The sequence below is a fragment of the Hyperolius riggenbachi genome, chromosome 6 (assembly GCF_040937935.1).
Source record: "Hyperolius riggenbachi isolate aHypRig1 chromosome 6, aHypRig1.pri, whole genome shotgun sequence".
In the NCBI taxonomy this organism is placed as follows: domain Eukaryota; kingdom Metazoa; phylum Chordata; class Amphibia; order Anura; family Hyperoliidae; genus Hyperolius; species Hyperolius riggenbachi.
Window position 1 is genome coordinate 206,818,026 of NC_090651.1, and position 18,848 is coordinate 206,836,873.

Genomic DNA, 18,848 nt, shown 5'->3' on the forward strand with positions numbered 1-18,848 from the left:
TCACAGAGTGACAAAGTGCCCAGCAAAACAAGTGTACTGATTGCTATCACGGGCAACGAGAGACTGCAGCAAGGGAGTTTAAATACAGACAGAAAGGAACATAGACCAACCCCTAGGAGAAAACAACCAACCGGAGCAGCATAACAGAAACCAGCTGACTAAATGCAATCTCCAAGCAAGGTGTCAGCTGACAAGCATGTCAGCTGACTCTAATTACACCGGGCCCGTCTGAGAGTATAAGAGCCTCTCAGAGACGTGCGCGTTCGCCTGGGGAGACTGGAGGCGCGCTCAGCCATGACCGCAGGGGAGCCGGGGATGCCGCTGCAGGAAGAAGACTGCACAACTCAGTTTCCAGAGCTGGCTGCGACCTGGCAGGTAAGATCGTTACAACATCCTTGTACATGAACCTGTAATAAGATGGATTAGTATTTTTCATAGTTAAAATATCCTGATCCACTTACGGGTAGTGTCACAAGACAAATATATGTTACTTCCAAAAGCAAATGAGCCCCAAAAACAAACTGTTTAGTCTCATCCACTGACAGCATATCCTAAATAAGGAATAAATATACATAGGGACTACGATCATCGATCCAAAAAAAAGTATATTCAAAAAGTAAGAGCACAGTAGTCCCTCTCTTATCTATCATAAAGATAAATCATTGTCCAGAATGACAGCAGACCTTCGAACAAATTTTATTAAACAATCATGATTAAAAACAATTAAAAACAATGAGGATCCCCAGACCTATCTCCATCCATAAACTCCATAATTCATAATCTACAGTGATATACTAGATCTGCTCAGCTTCAATGACTCTCAAAACTATCCGCACATTGGTCCAATAATATGCAGCCCACCAGTAATCATTAATAATCATCACCAATAAGGTGGGTCACTGGATCAATGCTGCTGCTGTTCAGAGAGTAATACATCCTAAAATATCCAAAAGCATAAGTTCATATAATATACTGGTATGGTATGTGTGCATATAAGGTGCTAGTGCTAATGAATAAATAGAGGAAATGATTCCACAATGTGTAGTGCCATATATCCTAAAGAACAAAGTGCTAGTGCAGAGAATCACGGTCCAAAGTTAGGACTGCATCCAGAATAGTGCAAAAAAGAGGGATGTTCACCCGTGAAAACAGATGAAAAATGAGCCAATAGATCAAAAAACAACAAGGATAAGAAACCGCAGTGTGAAAGACCATGACCAGGGTATAATAAGAGAATAAGAATGCCTGAAATGGCACTAAGGAAACCGCGCAGAGCTTACCCTAGTAGGTGGAGAAGGACAGGGCCATGGGGATCACAATCCTACCGGTTACGCCAAAGCTTTTGGATATTTTAGGATGTATTACTCTCTGAACAGCAGCAGCATTGATCCAGTGACCCACCTTATTGGTGATGATTATTGATTACTGGTGGGCTGCATATTATTGGACCAATGTGCTGATAGTTTTGAGAGTCATTGAAGCTGAGCAGATCTAGTATTTCACTGTAGATTATGAATTATGGAGTTTATGGATGGAGATGGGGTCTGGGGATCTTCATTGTTTTTAATTGTTTTTAATCATGATTGTTGTTTAATAAAATTTGTTCTAAAGTCTGCTGTCATTCTGGACAATGATTTATCTTTATGATAGATAAGAGAGGGACTACTGTGCTCTTACTTTTTGACAAGACAAATATATTTCCGATCTAACTCCTCTGATACAATTTGGATCTTTCCCAATAATTCTCTTCCTCCACAAAACGTTGCTGGTGTCTCGGACTATGTGAAGTTAGTGGACTTTCCCAAAAAGGAATGTAGGGAGGCATAAGACTGTGGGAAATTACCTTTTTTTACGTGTGTTAAGAAAATAGGTTTGAAACGGTCAGGATTTTGTGTTTTGTTTCTTGATAGTAAGATTTTCTTACTTCCAGTATCTGGCAATAAGACAGGAAGTAAGTGAAACATTTCAATATTACAGTAATGAACTTAAACAGCATTTTGATGTTGGATGACCAGGGCTTGATAACTGGGAAAGGACACAAAAGGTCCAGGTCTTGGGCAGCAGTAGCCCAAGGGGCAGCTAGACATATGGAAGGTTGAGGCATATGGAAGGGAGGAAAACAAATGGGAATGTGCCAAACTATAACTAACATTTGACATGTGATCATTATATGACTATAACAAGTCAAAGCAGATAATTATGCCTTCCATCCTTATACCCGCTGTCTCAAGGAGGCCAGGAAATGTACACCAGGAAACAACCTTGCCTCACTGATAAAACTTCTCTATTAAGAATGTAAGACTAGTGACTTAGATTCTTATAAATGCCTATTCATAACAGACTCTCCTTAAACTGCTCTATCCAGTAGCCCAGCACCGTTAAATAACCCCTCCCCCAACAGACCTTGCCCTTCAGGTGATATACTCCCATACGTGTGTTATTTCTGATATACATTCTGAATTACTGGTTTTAACTTTTAGTATATTACACACAGGTGAGAATCCGCATGCTGGACAAGTTATTTATAGAAGCCCATCTGTGCCAGCTCATCATTCATTGCCTTATTTTACTTCTAAGAGCTTTTGTCAAACTTTTACTGTAAGTTTTCTTCTGAAGGCTAAACACATATTTTAGAGTTTTGTTAAGTTTTGTTGCAGAAGTGGAATAGTGGAAGGAGGTTATATATGCTTTCTAAAGTGCAAATACTCAGGCCTTGTGTATAAGCTACATAGGGATCTATATATGAAGACTCAAAAAGAAAGGACAATTTATTATTATTATTTATTGTATTTCTAAAGCGCCAACATATTACGCAGCGCTGGACATTAATTTAGGTTACACAGACAGTATTTAGGGATGACAAACAGCAATATGACAATACAGGAATACAAGAAAACCAGATCACACAGCATAGTATGAGTACAAGGTAATGCTTAGTCACTGGATGGAGCATGGAGATTAGGCAAGTTAGGTTCACTCAAATGCATAGCATGGGTGCACAGTAATGGAGGTGCATGATCAGGTAGGACACAAAAGGAGGAGGACCCTGCCCAAAGGCTTACAATCTAGAGGGAGAGGTAGGGACACGAGATGTAGGGGACCAGAGTTCAGCTGTGGGTTTTGAGCAATTGTGAGGGGTGGTAGTCCAGAGTGAAAAAATGAGTTTTGAGGGCCGGTGTTGAAAGGTGTTGAAAGAGGGGGCTGCCCTAATGGGTGGAGGTAGGGGGTTCCATAGTGCTGGAGCGGCTCTTGAGAAGTCTTGGAGGCGTGCATGGGACTGTGTGATGCGGAGGACGGTCAGGCGAAGTTCATTGGAGGAGCGGAGTGAGCGGCTTGGTGTGTATCTCTGAGTAAGATCAGAAATGTAGGTTGGACAGGTTTTGTGGACGGATTTGTAGGTCAGACACAAAATCTTGAATCTGATTCTGGATTGGATAGGAAGCCAGTGGAGGGATTCACGGAGGGGAGCCGCCCTGGTGGAGCGATGGGAGGAGTGGATAATTCTGGCTGCCGCATTCATGATGGACTGCAGTGGGGCTATTCGGGTCATAAGGAGACCAGACAGAAGTGTATGAATATGGTTTTATTCAAAAGTCCAACCATCACCAGCACTTAGTTTAAATGAATTGCTATGTCATGTACAGTATATAACCTGTGTGTGCCAGTTTTGGAGCACAGGATGAGCTATAATTTATATTTTTACATGCTATAAATACATGGGAATAAGCTATTATTTACATCACCGTGGTTTGATTCTAATTTTGCTGCATACAGTGTCTTTGTACACATAAAGATTTTAAGAAATATTTAATAAAGAAGAGTTATTTACAGTATGAAAGTGCTGATGCTGGTTGGACTTTTGAATATTGTCTACAAGTCTCCAGTGCTCAAGGAGGCTACAAGCTGTGTACAGTTCCCTTGTGTGTAGTGCTTCTCAGCTGGAAGAGAAAGCTATGAATACAGATTTGTAAGGGTCTAGTCCTCAGAATAAGTCACATGCAATCACAGAACTCACCAGCATTAAGCACTGTTGAGTTCTCTCAAATAAGGCGACGTAAGCCAGGGTTTTCTATTGTGGCTGCATGGAAGTGAAGTGCATAGCACTCTCGCCTGGCAGCACTGGGTCTCCGGTTCAAATCCCAGCCAGGACACCATCTGCATAGAGTTTGTATGTTCTCTGTGTCTGTGTGTGTTTCCTCCGGGTGCTTCAGTTTCCTTGCACATCCATAAAATATACAGATGAGTTAATTGGATTTTGCTTAAAAAATGGCCTTAGACTGCGATGGACATATGATTAGATTAGATTGTGAGCTCTCTGAGGGACAGTTAGTGCTACGAACCTCACTGCCAGTGGAGCTAGTGACCACTTTGTGCAGCACATACAGGAGATGAGACAGCAGGTATCGGCAATAGCGTTTACTGCAAATAATGTACAATATATAAAAAATTAAAAAATACTTAAATGCAAGCACAGTGAAACAATCCCAGATGCACACACCATACAAGGCTAAGTAACAATGACAAAACTATATACACAATATACAGAATCGAGTATGCAGGACCAAATCGTGAACCAAAGGCAAGTCAAGACAGAATACAATATAAAGAGCCAGGATGGCAATGCATGACAGAATCAGGATCCAAAGGCATAGTAATAACAGGCAAGGGGTCAGACCAAGAGCTGTCGCAGTCTCGCCTAAGGGCCCTGTGCAATCACATGAAAAATGTGCACCAAAATATGATCTGGAGCGTCCCATTTAATTCATTAGCCTGTTTTAAGAAAAGTGTTCCTTTCAAACCAGATCTCTGCTACATAGGAAAAGTGGATCTATAAGGGGGCAATAAAGCTCCTCCAAGATTCCCCATTCTAGTAAAGATAAGGGGATTGCATGGACAACCAGAACCCGCCATACATTCATCAACTACTTCGGCCTCATGGACGTACTAGCTGCGCCCAGGAGGCCATGTGCGCGTCCGCGCGCTCCCGCGGCCAATCGCGCGTGTGCTCGCGCGCTCCTGGCCTGCGGTTTGTTAGCCAGGCAATCAGTGAATCGGGCTATGGTGCCCGATCACTGATTCCTCTCCCCTGCAGAAAAAGCGACAGCTTCTCTCAGAAGCTTCGCTTTTTCTGGCTGTTGCGTCCCCCATGCGTCTCTCTAAGCGTATGTTACACTTAGAGTGACGTCAAATAAACTCATGGCCGCCATCTTGTGGCCAAAAAGTAAAACTACAACTAAAAGTAAAAAAAAATAAAACTCAACACACATTTACATTACAAACTACTGTTTACATCCCACCCTCCCAAAAATACCCAAACAAAATGTTTAATATAAAAAAACAAAAACAAAACATTACAATAAAAAAAAAACATGTAAATATTTACCTAAGGGTCTAAACTTCTTACATATCAATGTAAAGATGAAATATTTGTATATTTTTTTTTTTATTCTAAACTTGTAAATAGTGATAGATGCAAAACATTTCCAGATAAAATATTGTCGCCAGACATTGTGATAGGGACATAATTTTAATGGTGTAATAACTGGGACTTATGGGCAAATACAATACATGAGTTTTAATTATGAAGGCATGTATTATTTTAAAACTATAATGGCTGAAAACTGAGAAATAATGATTTTTTTCCGTTTTTTTCTTATTCTACCTGTTAAAATGCATTTACAGTAAAGTGGCTCTTAGCAAAATGTACCACCCAAAGAAAGCCTAATTGGTGGCGGAAAAAACAAGATATAGATCAGTTCATTGTGATAAGTAGTGATAAAGTTATAGGCTAATGAATGTGAGGTGAACATTGCTTGGATGCATAAAGTGAAAACGACTGAAGGCTGAACTGGTTAACTTAAACATTCCTGCACCTAGCCTGACCAAAGTTTGGAATGAAAGAATAGTCATTTAGACAATTTACTAAATTAATCAATGTTCCATAGATGCCAGACATGTCAAAATTGTCAGATATGCCTTAAACCCCAGCTGGAGGTATTTGCACTACGAAGCGTCAGTCTACCACCTTCTATGCCTACGATATGATTTTATCTGAAAGGATCCCCATTGGTCTGTTAACTACTTGCCGACCGCGTCATGCCAATGGGCGTGGCCGCGACAGCAGCCCTAGGACTGCCTAACGCCGATCAGCGTAAAGTTCTGGGGCTCTGTTTTGCAGGAGATCGCGCGCAGGCTGCGAGTGCATCTCCTGCTCGGGGGGGGCGGAGCTCTGCTCTGCCTTCAGTCTCTGTGCAGCAATCGCCGCTCGGGAGACTGTTAGACAGCGAAACCGCCGTCTAAGTACTGGTACAGCTTTTTTCAAATTTCCCACACTCAGCACATAAAAAATAAAATAAAATATTGTTTCCCGCTATCTTTTTAACATATCCGGCAAATATGGTGCTTTTTCCTATTGTTCCCACTGTTCTTTTTAACATTCCCTGCAAATTTGGTGTTTCTGGCATTTAAGGGGGCTTTGCTATTAACCGCTAAAGTCGTCGGCCGTTGAAACATTTCCCACACTCAGAACGAGATCTTTAAAATTGAATTTCTCAAAAACTATGTCTTTTTGAATTTTTTTTTTTTACCTCTTTTAGTCACTGTCCCCCTCCACATACCCTGCAAATTTGATGTTTCTGGCATTTAAGGGGGCTTTGCTATTAACCGCATAAGTCGGCGGGTGTTTAATTTTCCCATGGTCAGGAGGAGAACTTTAAAATCGATTTTCTCAAAAACTATGAGGTCTTTTTGATTATTTTTTCCTCTTATACTCACTGCCCTTATTTACATACCCTGCAAATGTGGTGTTTATAGCATGTAAGGGGGCTTAGCTATTAACCTCCTGAGCGTTACACTGCTCAGGAGGTTTGAACAGTTTGCGCCCGCCAGTCCCCCCCATAGATCTCATGCCTCATAACCTAGGAATAGACCTCATAAACTAGCACTAGGCTAGTTAGTACAAATGCCCGGTACCCTTTGATCGCCGCCACTCCCTCGTTAATACATTGCCCAGCCTGGATCCAGTGATTGGCGCAGCCTCACCGCACAGTTCCTGGCTTCACTATGAGGAGGATCGCACATGACGTCATAACATCGCCGATGTCATGGCGTCATGCGCAAACCCGATCCTCTGCATAGAGAGACCGAAGCTCTGCAGGGAGGCTGCACGATCACTGGATCCAGGGGGTAACGTATAAATGGGGGGTTCGCGGGGGATTCAGGGGTGACGGACACTCTTACTAGCTAGCCTAGTGCTAGCTAGAGGATTTTCAACCATTAGATAAAAAAAAATGTCTGCATGGGGGACTCCTGGGGCCACAGAGTGGTATGCCCGACAGTGTCAGGCATACCGCTAAGGAGGTTAACCATTAAAGTGAGCTCCATTAAAGTCTATGGGAAAAATGCAAACGCAAACTTTTTTGAAAAAAAAAGGGTTTCGCTACGAATGCGAACAGCTGAAGTTCGCGCAAACTACCTGCCGGACGAACTGTTTGGGCTATCTCTAGCAAGGCCCTGAGGGATTGTGTAAGCATTAAAGTAGCAGGGAGGGAGGTTAGTGTTAGTTATGGAGAGGAAGGTTAATTTCGGGGAGGAAGGTTAGGTAGGGTAGGGAGGTAGGCCAGGCATGGATACAGAGGCTAGTGTTCAGTATGGTCAGTATGTTTGGTGTCAGGAAAAGGGATTAAGGTTAGTGTTAGGCATGAATTCTGAGGTTAGTGTTGCATAAGGAGTGGGAGGATGGTATCAGAAAAGGGGAGTGAGGTTATTGATAGGCACGGATTCTGAGGTTAATGTTAGTTATGGAGAGGGAGGTTAGTTTCAGGAAAGGGGAGTGAGGGTCAGTATAGAGAGACATTAGCGGTTGCTATCCGGAATCGCCGTGCCGGAGCCGTGCCGGAGCCGGACCGCATGCGGACCGGACGAAACGGACGCACGGCATAGCAATGAAAGTCTATGCGACCGTTCACATTCGTCCGGACCGGAGCCGGACCGGATCCGGACTCCGGCGTCCGTTCCAACATGCGCTATTTTTTGGTCCGGCTGGTCCGGCTGACGTATCCGGACCGGAGCCGGAATGTTGCATCCGGCCAATGGAAACCAATGAGAACCGGAGAGCGCACAACACACTGGCTATAAAAACCGGATGTTATACCACACTTCCTATGCTGACTTTATGGTATGGTGGCCATTTTGGATGGGGACCACATGGCACCAGCGTTCACAGAGTGGAGCAGCAGTGACTTCATGCTGGAGCTGTTTGGCAGCAACATGTCTGACGATATGTCTGATAACGAGGGGGTGAGGCCCTACACATCAGAAGACCTCATCCTACAGGTGCAGCAGGTACCAGCCCTGTGGGACAAGGGGGATGCGGACCACAGAAACATCAAAAAATGAAGAGGCCTGTGGAAAAAAATTGCCAAGCTGTATGTGGAGGACTTTGAGCAAGAGACAGCAAGGCACAGAGGGTATGTTGACTAGAAGTTTTTGGGGGGGCTTGTGGTTAGCTTGTGATGTATTCCACTTTTGCTATGGATTTGTGTCACCCACGTGTTGCCCACCCACCCGTGGCCCACCCACCTGTTCCCCACCCACCTGTACCCCACCTGTGATGTATCCCACCCACCTGTGATGTATCCCACCCACCTGTACCCCACCTGTGATGTATCCCACCCACCTGTACCCCACCTGTGATGTATCCCACCCACCTGCGATGTATCCCACCCACCTGTGATGTATCCCACCCACCTGTACCCCACCTGTGATGTATCCCACCCACCTGTACCCCACCTGTGATGTATCCCACCCACCTGTGATGTATCCCACCCACCTGTACCCCACCTGTGATGTATCCCACCCACCTGTGATGTATCCCACCCACCTGTGATGTATCCCACCCACCTGTAACCCACCTGTGATGTATCCCACCCACCTGTGATGTATCCCACCCACCTGTGATGTATCCCACCCACCTGTAACCCACCTGTGATGTATCCCACCCACCTGTGATGTATCCCACCCACCTGTGATGTATCCCACCCACCTGTAACCCACCTGTGATGTATCCCACCCACCTGTGATGTATCCCACCCACCTGTGATGTATCCCACCCACCTGTGATGTATCCCACCCACCTGTACCCCACCTGTGATGTATCCCACCCACCTGTACCCCACCTGTGATGTATCCCACCCACCTGTGATGTATCCCACCCACCTGTACCCCACCTGTGATGTATCCCACCCACCTGTACCCCACCTGTGATGTATCCCACCCACCTGTGATGTATCCCACCCACCTGTGATGTATCCCACCCACCTGTACCCCACCTGTGATGTATCCCACCCACCTGTACCCCACCTGTGATGTATCCCACCCACCTGTGATGTATCCCACCCACCTGTGATGTATCCCACCCACCTGTACCCCACCTGTGATGTATCCCACCCACCTGTGATGTATCCCACCCACCTGTGATGTATCCCACCCACCTGTAACCCACCTGTGATGTATCCCACCCACCTGTGATGTATCCCACCCACCTGTGATGTATCCCACCCACCTGTAACCCACCTGTGATGTATCCCACCCACCTGTGATGTATCCCACCCACCTGTGATGTATCCCACCCACCTGTAACCCACCTGTGATGTATCCCACCCACCTGTGATGTATCCCACCCACCTGTGATGTATCCCACCCACCTGTACCCCACCTGTGATGTATCCCACCCACCTGTGATGTATCCCACCCACCTGTGATGTATCCCACCCACCTGTAACCCACCTGTGATGTATCCCACCCACCTGTGATGTATCCCACCCACCTGTGATGTATCCCACCCACCTGTAACCCACCTGTGATGTATCCCACCCACCTGTGATGTATCCCACCCACCTGTGATGTATCCCACCCACCTGTACCCCACCTGTGATGTATCCCACCCACCTGTGATGTATCCCACCCACCTGTGATGTATCCCACCCACCTGTGATGTCTCCCACCCACCTGCGATGTACCCCACCTGTGCACATAAAACATACACAATGACCAATTATTAAACATCAATTTATTGTAAAAAATTAAGACATTTAAAATCACTTAAAAACTTGAAACTCCAAAATAAACACATTTCAACAAAACATTAAAAACCAAACATTCACCCTCGTCCTGGTGGTGTGGTAAAATAAAGTCTCAGTTGGTCCCTGTTCCGCAGTGACACTACCCTTGGCCTGGTTGCATACCTCCGCAGGGGCATTAGTGGAAGCACATTCGGGGGTTCCGGAGTCTCTCTTTCCTCCTGCCGCACAAAGTTGTGGAGGATGCATGCTGCCTTCACCACGACAACTGCGTTGCCCGGTTTCAGCAGCATGGGCGTGTGGAACACCCTCCACCTTGACACCAGGATCCCAAATGTGCACTCCACCATTCTCCTTGCACGGCTCAACCGAGCATTGAAGTGTAGCTGGCTGGCATCAAGTCCCCTGTCTGGGTACGGACGCATTACATGGTCGGACAGAGCGAAGGCCTCGTCCCCCACAAACACATAGGAGTAGGCTGGTGCCCTTGTCCCAGGCCAGGGTCTGTCACGGGGGAGACGCAGTCTGCCTTCCTCCATCAGCCGGCAAAGGGTCGTACGCTGGAAAATTCCAGAGTCATTGGAACTACCGTACGACCCCACGTCCACGTACACAAACTTGTAGTCCGCATCTGCCACTGCCATTAGAACAATGCTGAAGTATTTTTTATAGTTGAAATAATGGCTGCCACTCCCCACGGGTTTCTGAATCCGGATGTGTTTCCCATCCAGTGCGCCAACACAATTAGGAAACTTGCACTCGGTCCAGAAGCCCTGGGCGATCTCCTCCCATTTTGTGGTGTCCGGCACAGGCATGTATCTGGCCCTCAGTCGCGTCCAAAGGATCCTCGAAGTCCTCACGACGATGCCTGCCACCGTGCTCTTCCCAATACGAAATGTGACATGTAGCGATGTATATGTTTGTCCAGTTGCGATGTACCTACAAGAGAAATAATCGAAATCAATTTTTCATGTCGTTACAGGAGAAAGGTTCAAGACAAGGTGCCGCAATATACGTGATGCATACGTGAAATGGCTACGGAAGAAAAAACTTGCCGAACGAAGTGGCAGTGGCGGGGGAAAGCGACAAAAAGACTACCAATTTGCCAAGCAATTGTCTTTCATCAATGCAAGCCTGGAACCTAGACTGTAAGTACCACTACTGTGGGCAGGAACTGAGAGCTCATTTTAGCAGACAACTACCATGACTTCGGCCATGTATTGCTATAAACTGGCCTCAATTCCCATGGCTAGCGAACTTTTCTCACAAGCTTTATCAAATGTTTGGTAGAAACGGTTGATAAAGTGTTTGCTAGTGTTTGCTAGCTCTGTGAATTGACGCCACATGCTGTTTGGCACACCAATAAATATTGTTTTTATCTACAGGACTGAAGACAATTTGGAGCAAGAGGAACCGACCCAGGAGGCACGGTTCAGCAGTGAGGAGAGCTTGGTGGATGATGACGTCGCCGATGTAACCTATTTCCCCGAGGAGAGGAGTAGGAGGAGGGAGTCCTTAGCTATCCCAGCTCTCTCCTTTGATGATGACTTGGGAGAAGAGAGCTTGGATGTTGAGGTTGCAGGACCGAGTGTGGAAGAAGCTGCACCTCCACAATCGACCGCTATGGAAGCTCCAGGGGAACAAGAACAAAGTGAGGAGCACCGAGAGACTGCAGCACAACCAGCGCGCAGGGCAACCCCGACACAGGCCAGAGGACGGGTAGATGCTGCCACACCACCAGTGAGGACCACCACACCAGTGAGGCGTCGAGGTACCCTCCCCCCAACAAGGAGAGAGACAGAGTCCGAGATGTCCGGGGCTGTCTCCGGACTTCTCGGGATTCTTCAGAGCCACCAAACTCTCATAACCCGGCAGTTGCAAGATGAGGACAGGGGCCATATCATGGAGCAGTACAAGTCCCACATCACTTCACTGCAATGTGAGCTCGACGCTGTACATGGGCACTACAGGGACGAGCTTAAAATGAGGAGAAATCGACCAACTGCGTGCGCAGCATCATCAGTCGGTGGGCCAGCTGCAGAACATGATGCAGCAAATGCATCAACAAAGCAAGGAACTACTGAAATTGCAGTCACACCTGTGTTTTCACACTGTAATGTCTCTAATACCATATTTGGAAAAGGTGCCTTCCCAAAACATGATGGCGTGCCATTCCACTTTGCTGGAGGTGATCAAACAGCACATGGACACGCCATTATTGCAACCACCAATTTTTAGACCCCCACAACCAACAGCGGTGCCCACCTGGCAATCATCACAGATGTACACCGGCTACAGAGGCAGTCAATATGGGCCACCGCTGTCAGGGTCCAGCTCATCCACGACCAGCACCCAAGAGAGTCCAGATTTCCAGGCAGCAACTCCCACCTTTTCTAGTAGTGGTGCCGATACAATTTGAAAAAAAAAGTCAAATTGTTCCTGGACATGCTCCTCTGAATACCTCCGATCCTCGGAGGAAGGATACCATCACAGGGCTTTTTAGCCCAACCTTTTCCCTGCCCCATCTCCTTCAACCAAGGTTCAGAGGTGTTCAGATGACCATGTCAGGGAACTTTTGGTTTTGCTGGACTTGAACTTTAGGGCCTGGTGTCCCCGAAAGACACTACCTGGGTCACAACCTTGTGCCTGTTGCACTGCACCTGTAGTCCTGCACCTGTGCCTTTGATTCCTCTTGTTCCTTACTTTGTTGTTCCTAATCACTTGCACAAGACCCTTGGAGCCATGGGTGAAGGACACCTTCACTGGTCGGTGAGAGGCCTAGCCTTTTCACTGACCTGTGTCCTTCATCCATGGCTCAGAGGGTCCTGTGCCAGTGGTTAGGTTTTAGAAGCACTAATAATTTAGGGCCTGGTGTCCCCGAAAGACACTACCTGGGTCACAACCTTGTGCTTGTTGCACTGCACCTGTAGTCCTGCACCTGTGCCTTTGATTCCTCTTGTTCCTTACTTTGTTGTTCCTAATCACTTGCACAAGACCCTTGGAGCCATGGGTGAAGGACACCTTCAATGGTCGGTGAGAGGCCTAGCCTTTTCACTGACCTGTGTCCTTCATCCATGGCTCAGAGGGTCATGTGCCAGTGGTTAGGTTTTTGAAGCACTTCAATTTATTAGTGCCTGGTGTCCCCGAAAGACACTACCTGGGTCACAACCTTGTGCCTGTTGCACTGCACCTGTAGTCATGCACCTCTGCCATCGGTTCCTCTTGCTCCTCACTTTGTTCTTGTTCCTAACCACTTGCACAAGACCCTTTGAACCATGGATGAAGGACACCTTGACTGGTCGGTGGGAGGCCTAGCCTTTTCACTGACCTGTGTCCTTCATCCATGGCTCAGAGGGTCCTGTGCCAGTGGTTAGGTTTTAGAAGCACTAATAATTTAGGGCCTGGTGTCCCCGAAAGACACTACCTGTAGTCCTGCTCCTCTGCCATCGGTTCCTCTTGCTCCTCACTTTGTTCTTGTTCCTAATCACTTGCACAAGACCCTTGAAACCATGGATGAAGGACACCTACACTGGTCGGTGAGAGGCCTAGCCTTTTCACTGACCTGTGTCCTTCATCCATGGCTCAGAGGGTCCTGTGCCAGTGGTTAGGTTTTTGAAGCACTAATAATTTAGGGCCTTTTGTCCCCAAAAGACACTACCTGTAGTCCTGCTCCTCTGCCATCGGTTCCTCTTGCTCCTCACTTTGTTCTTGTTCCTAATCACTTGCACAAGACCCTTGAAACCATGGATGAAGGACACCTACACTGGTCGGTGAGAGGCCTAGCCTTTTCACTGACCTGTGTCCTTCATCCATGGCTCAGAGGGTCCTGTGCCAGTGGTTAGGTTTTTGAAGCACTAATAATTTAGGGCCTTTTGTCCCCAAAAGACACTACCTGTAGTCCTGCTCCTCTGCCATCGGTTCCTCTTGCTCCTCACTTTGTTCTTGTTCCTAATCACTTGCACAAGACCCTTGAAACCATGTATGAAGGACACCTACACTGGTCGGTGAGAGGCCTAGCCTTTTCACTGACCTGTGTCCTTCATCCATGGCTCAGAGGGTCCTGTGCCAGTGGTTAGGTTTTAGAAGCACTAATAATTTAGGGCCTGGTGTCCCCGAAAGACACTACCTGTAGTCCTGCTCCTCTGCCATCGGTTCCTCTTGCTCCTCACTTTGTTCTTGTTCCTAATCACTTGCACAAGACCCTTGAAACCATGGATGAAGGACACCTACACTGGTCGGTGAGAGGCCTAGCCTTTTCACTGACCTGTGTCCTTCATCCATGGCTCAGAGGGTCCTGTGCCAGTGGTTAGGTTTTTAAAGCACTTCAATTTTAGGGCCTGGTGTCCCCGAAAGACACTACCTGGGTCACAACCTTGTGCCTGTTGCACTGCACCTGTAGTCCTGCACCTGTGCCTTTGATTCCTCTTGTTCCTTACTTTGTTGTTCCTAATCACTTGCACAAGACCCTTGGAGCCATGGGTGAAGGACACCTTTACTGGTTGGTGAGAGGCCTAGCCTTTTCACTGACCTGTGTCCTTCATCCATGGCTCAGAGGGTCCTGTGCCAGTGGTTAGGTTTTAGAAGCACTAATAATTTAGGGCCTGGTGTCCCCGAAAGACACTACCTGTAGTCCTGCTCCTCTGCCATCGGTTCCTCTTGCTCCTCACTTTGTTCTTGTTCCTAATCACTTGCACAAGACCCTTGAAACCATGGATGAAGGACACCTACACTGGTCGGTGAGAGGCCTAGCCTTTTCACTGACCTGTGTCCTTCATCCATGGCTCAGAGGGTCCTGTGCCAGTGGTTAGGTTTTTGAAGCACTAATAATTTAGGGCCTTTTGTCCCCAAAAGACACTACCTGTAGTCCTGCTCCTCTGCCATCGGTTCCTCTTGCTCCTCACTTTGTTCTTGTTCCTAATCACTTGCACAAGACCCTTGGAGCCATGGATGAAGGACACCTTGACTGGTCGGTGAGAGGCCTAGCCTTTTCACTGACCTGTGTCCTTCATCCATGGCTCAGAGGGTCCTGTGCCAGTGGTTAGGTTTTTGAAGCACTTCAATTTATTAGGGCCTGGTGTCCCCGAAAGACACTTGGGCAGCTATGCCCTGCAACTCTTCCAGCACAAAGTTGGTGGTTGGTGTTCCTTAAAACTGACCGGGCTATACCATAGATATGTTATTTTTTTGTCTTCCATGTTGGAAGAATGTTTCCATGTTGGAAAGTGGTTGTTTTTGCAATAAAAAAATTTGTTTTTACATACCTCAGTGTGATGAGTAGTTGTTCTTGTGGTGTGACTGCTCTCCTGAACGTGGTATCCTTCTTCCTAAGGTCATCCTTCACCATCTCCAAAAGGGTATCAAACCTGTCAGGAGATGTAAAGGAAGAAGCTGTAAAGTATGTTGTGGGACAAGGTGTTGGGTGGAGGATGGGGGAGGTGTGTTTACAGAGGTTTGGGAGTGTTGTGGAGGGTGGGGGTGTAGTGTATAGCTAGGTATACAGGGGTGTGGGGGTCAGGGTGGTGTGTTTAGCTAGGTATACAGGGATGAGGTGTTGTGGGGGTGAGGGTGGGGTGTTTAGGAATGGTGGGGGTTGGTGTATTTAGGCCTATATACTTACAGGGGAATAGACATCCGAGTGTAGCTGTAGAACTTCTGTGGGTGTCGTCTGAGGTCCCGGTAGAGGGCCTGGAACTCTCCCTTCCTGTGCCTCCTGGCTAGTAGAGGGTGCACCCACCATCTCCTGCGAGGAGCACGCCTTCTCCCCACATAGTAGTAGGTAAACAACAGGAAGGAGAGAATTCCCAGGTAATAAGCGTAAAAAATGACTGGATCCATGGTCCCAACTGCTGTCTCTGTATCCAAGGATGGTCTCCACACGTCCAGCTGTCTCCAACAATGACCCCAGAGCTTCTGCTGACCTCCCAGAACCCCAGGTATTTATACAGGTTGTTATCTCTTTAAGAATCCGGATCCGGACCGCAACCGTGTTCATACCGCACGGAAACCGTATGCAACCGGACCGGATCCGGACCGGATCCGGACAGGAACCGTACGGTTCAGGTCCGATCCGGCTCCGGTGCGGTCCGGACATCCGGTGCGGTTTTCGCAAAACCGCAAGTGTGAACGGGGCCTTAGTGTTAAGGTGGCCACACACGATACAATAAAATGATCCGATTTTACAGTAATTAGATAACTATCATATCTCTCAAAAATCAAAAGTTTTTTTTTTCATTCGACTGAAAAATCCGATCGGATTTCCCATTTTTTTCGATTTTAAATCTATCCGGAATGCCAGATATTTCTCTTCAATTTCTACTAAAGATCGTATGGTGTGTGTTGGATTGTTAATTTATTAATATACACACCCTAGCAATTTTCTCTGAGTTTCCAATCATTTTTATCATAATTGAGGTGGTACATTGGTCATATTCTTGAAATGTTACAATCAGTCAGAAAAATTGATTGCAATTCTTAAATTGAACAGATATTTAAAAAATTGTATGGTGTGTGGCCACCTTTAGGCATGGAGGTTAATGGATATGGAGAGGGAGGTTAGTGTCAGGAAAGGGAAGTGAGGTTAGTGTTAGACAGGGATTCTGAGGTTAATGTTAGATATGGAGAGGGTAGTTAGAGCCAGGAAAGGAGAGGGGGGTTAGTGTTGGGCATGGATATAAAGGTTAGTGTTCAGTATGGTCAGTATGAAGAGGGAGGTTAGTGTCAGGAAAAGGGAGTGAGGTTAGTGTTGGCATAGCTTCTGAGGTTAATGTTAGATATGGAGAGGGTGGCTAGTGACAGGGAAGGAGAGGAAGGTTAGTGTTGGGCATGGATATGGAGGTTATTGTTATGCGTGGGGCAGGACTTTAGTGTGAGGAAGGGAAAGCATGCTGTCATGCAGATATTACTGATCTTTTGAATAACGGGAATATCTTGAGCCCAAATTCATTATATTCCATTACATGGTTACATTGCAAGTATAAATCAGGATCAATTTTACAAGTGTATTTTTTTAAATAAAGAACTGTAATTTTTATTATTGCTTACCAATGGTTTTGAGGGACTTTCTTTTCAGAACATGTGTATCTCATGGGAGGAAAGTAAACTTTCATTGAAAATTTGATTGAAAATATATCGGCATTAGAAATGCCATTTTGCAGTTAAATGTTATTAAAAGATATTGTTACATTTCAATCTTCTGCCAGCTATGATTTTCTTAACATGGCAGATGATTAAAAATATGCCAGGAACACAGAATGGTAAAGAGCTCACTCAATGTTCGATTTGCACTCATTATTATTAGTTAAAGTGAACCTTCAGACTAAAAATCTACTCAGCAGCACTGAAAAGGCTCTGTGTTTCTTTAAAGAGACACTGAAGCGAAAAAAAAATGATGATATTATGATTTGTATGTGTAGTACAGCTAAGAAATAAAACATTAAGATCAGATACATAAGTCTAATTGTTTCCAGTACAGGAAGAGTTGAGAAACTCCAGTTGTTATTTCTATGCAAACAAGCCATTAAGCTCTCCGGCTAAGTCTTAAGACCCATACACACGTCGGATTTCCGCGAACGACGGGTCGTTTGAACGTCCCGTCGTTCGCCCGCTAAATCGGGCGTGTGTACAGACTATCGTTCGTTTGATAAGAGTGAGTTTGAGCGATCCGCTCAAACCCACTCTTATCAAACGAACGATAGTCTGTACACACGCCCGATTTAGCGGGCGAACGACGGGACGTTCAAACGACCCGTCGTTCGCGGAAATCCGACGTGTGTATGGGCCTTATGTCGTGGAGAGGGCTGTTATCTGACTTTTATTATCTCAACTGTAATTGAACTGTTTACTTTTTCTCTGCTAGAGGAGAGGTCATTACTTCACAGACTGCTCTGAAAGACACATTTTGAATGCTGAGTGTTGTGTAATCTGCACATATTATAAAATGATGCAATGTTAGAAAAAACACTATATACCTGAAAATAAAAGTATGAGAATATTTTCGTTGCTGCTAATCTTCTAGTAATTATTCATAGTACACAACCAATTCACTATATCATATATTTTTTTTTTTGCTTCAGTGTCTCTTTAACAGTTTCACAGCATCAGAACTTTGATTTTCTTACCAAAGCCTTATTTTAGCTGCATTTTTAGCTAAGCTCTGCCCCATCAAAGAAAACTGCCCCCGGGCATTTTCCCCTGATGCTGTGCAAAGCATGATGGGATTTCTGGTGGTGGTGTTCTCGTCGCCTAGCAACTGGAAGGGGTGATCAGGACACAGGACAGTTGGAACTGTGTCTCAAGCTCCCTGTCACCTCCTTTCAACCAAAAAGATGTCTGCCCTCATAAAATCACAAACATTTGCCTGTTCTTTTAAAACAGGGTGGGTAATAGATTATATTACTTATCTATTTTAATTAACATAACTAATGTAACTTGCAGCGCTGGGTCCCCGGATCGAATAACAGCCAGGTCAACATCTGCAAGGAGTTTGTATGTTCTCCCGTGTTTGTGTGGGTTTCCTCCGGGCACTCCAGTTTCCTCCCACATCCCAAAAACATACAGATAAGTTAATTGGCTTCCCCCTAAATTGGCCCTAGATTACAATGCATACATAGACATACGACCATTGTGGGGATTAGATTGTGAGCTCTTCTGAGGGACAGTTAGTGACAAGACTATATTCTCTGTACAGCGCTGCGGAAGATGCTGGCACTATATAAATACTAAATAATAATAATAATAACAACGTAATGACAGTATGTTTGTTTAGGCTGG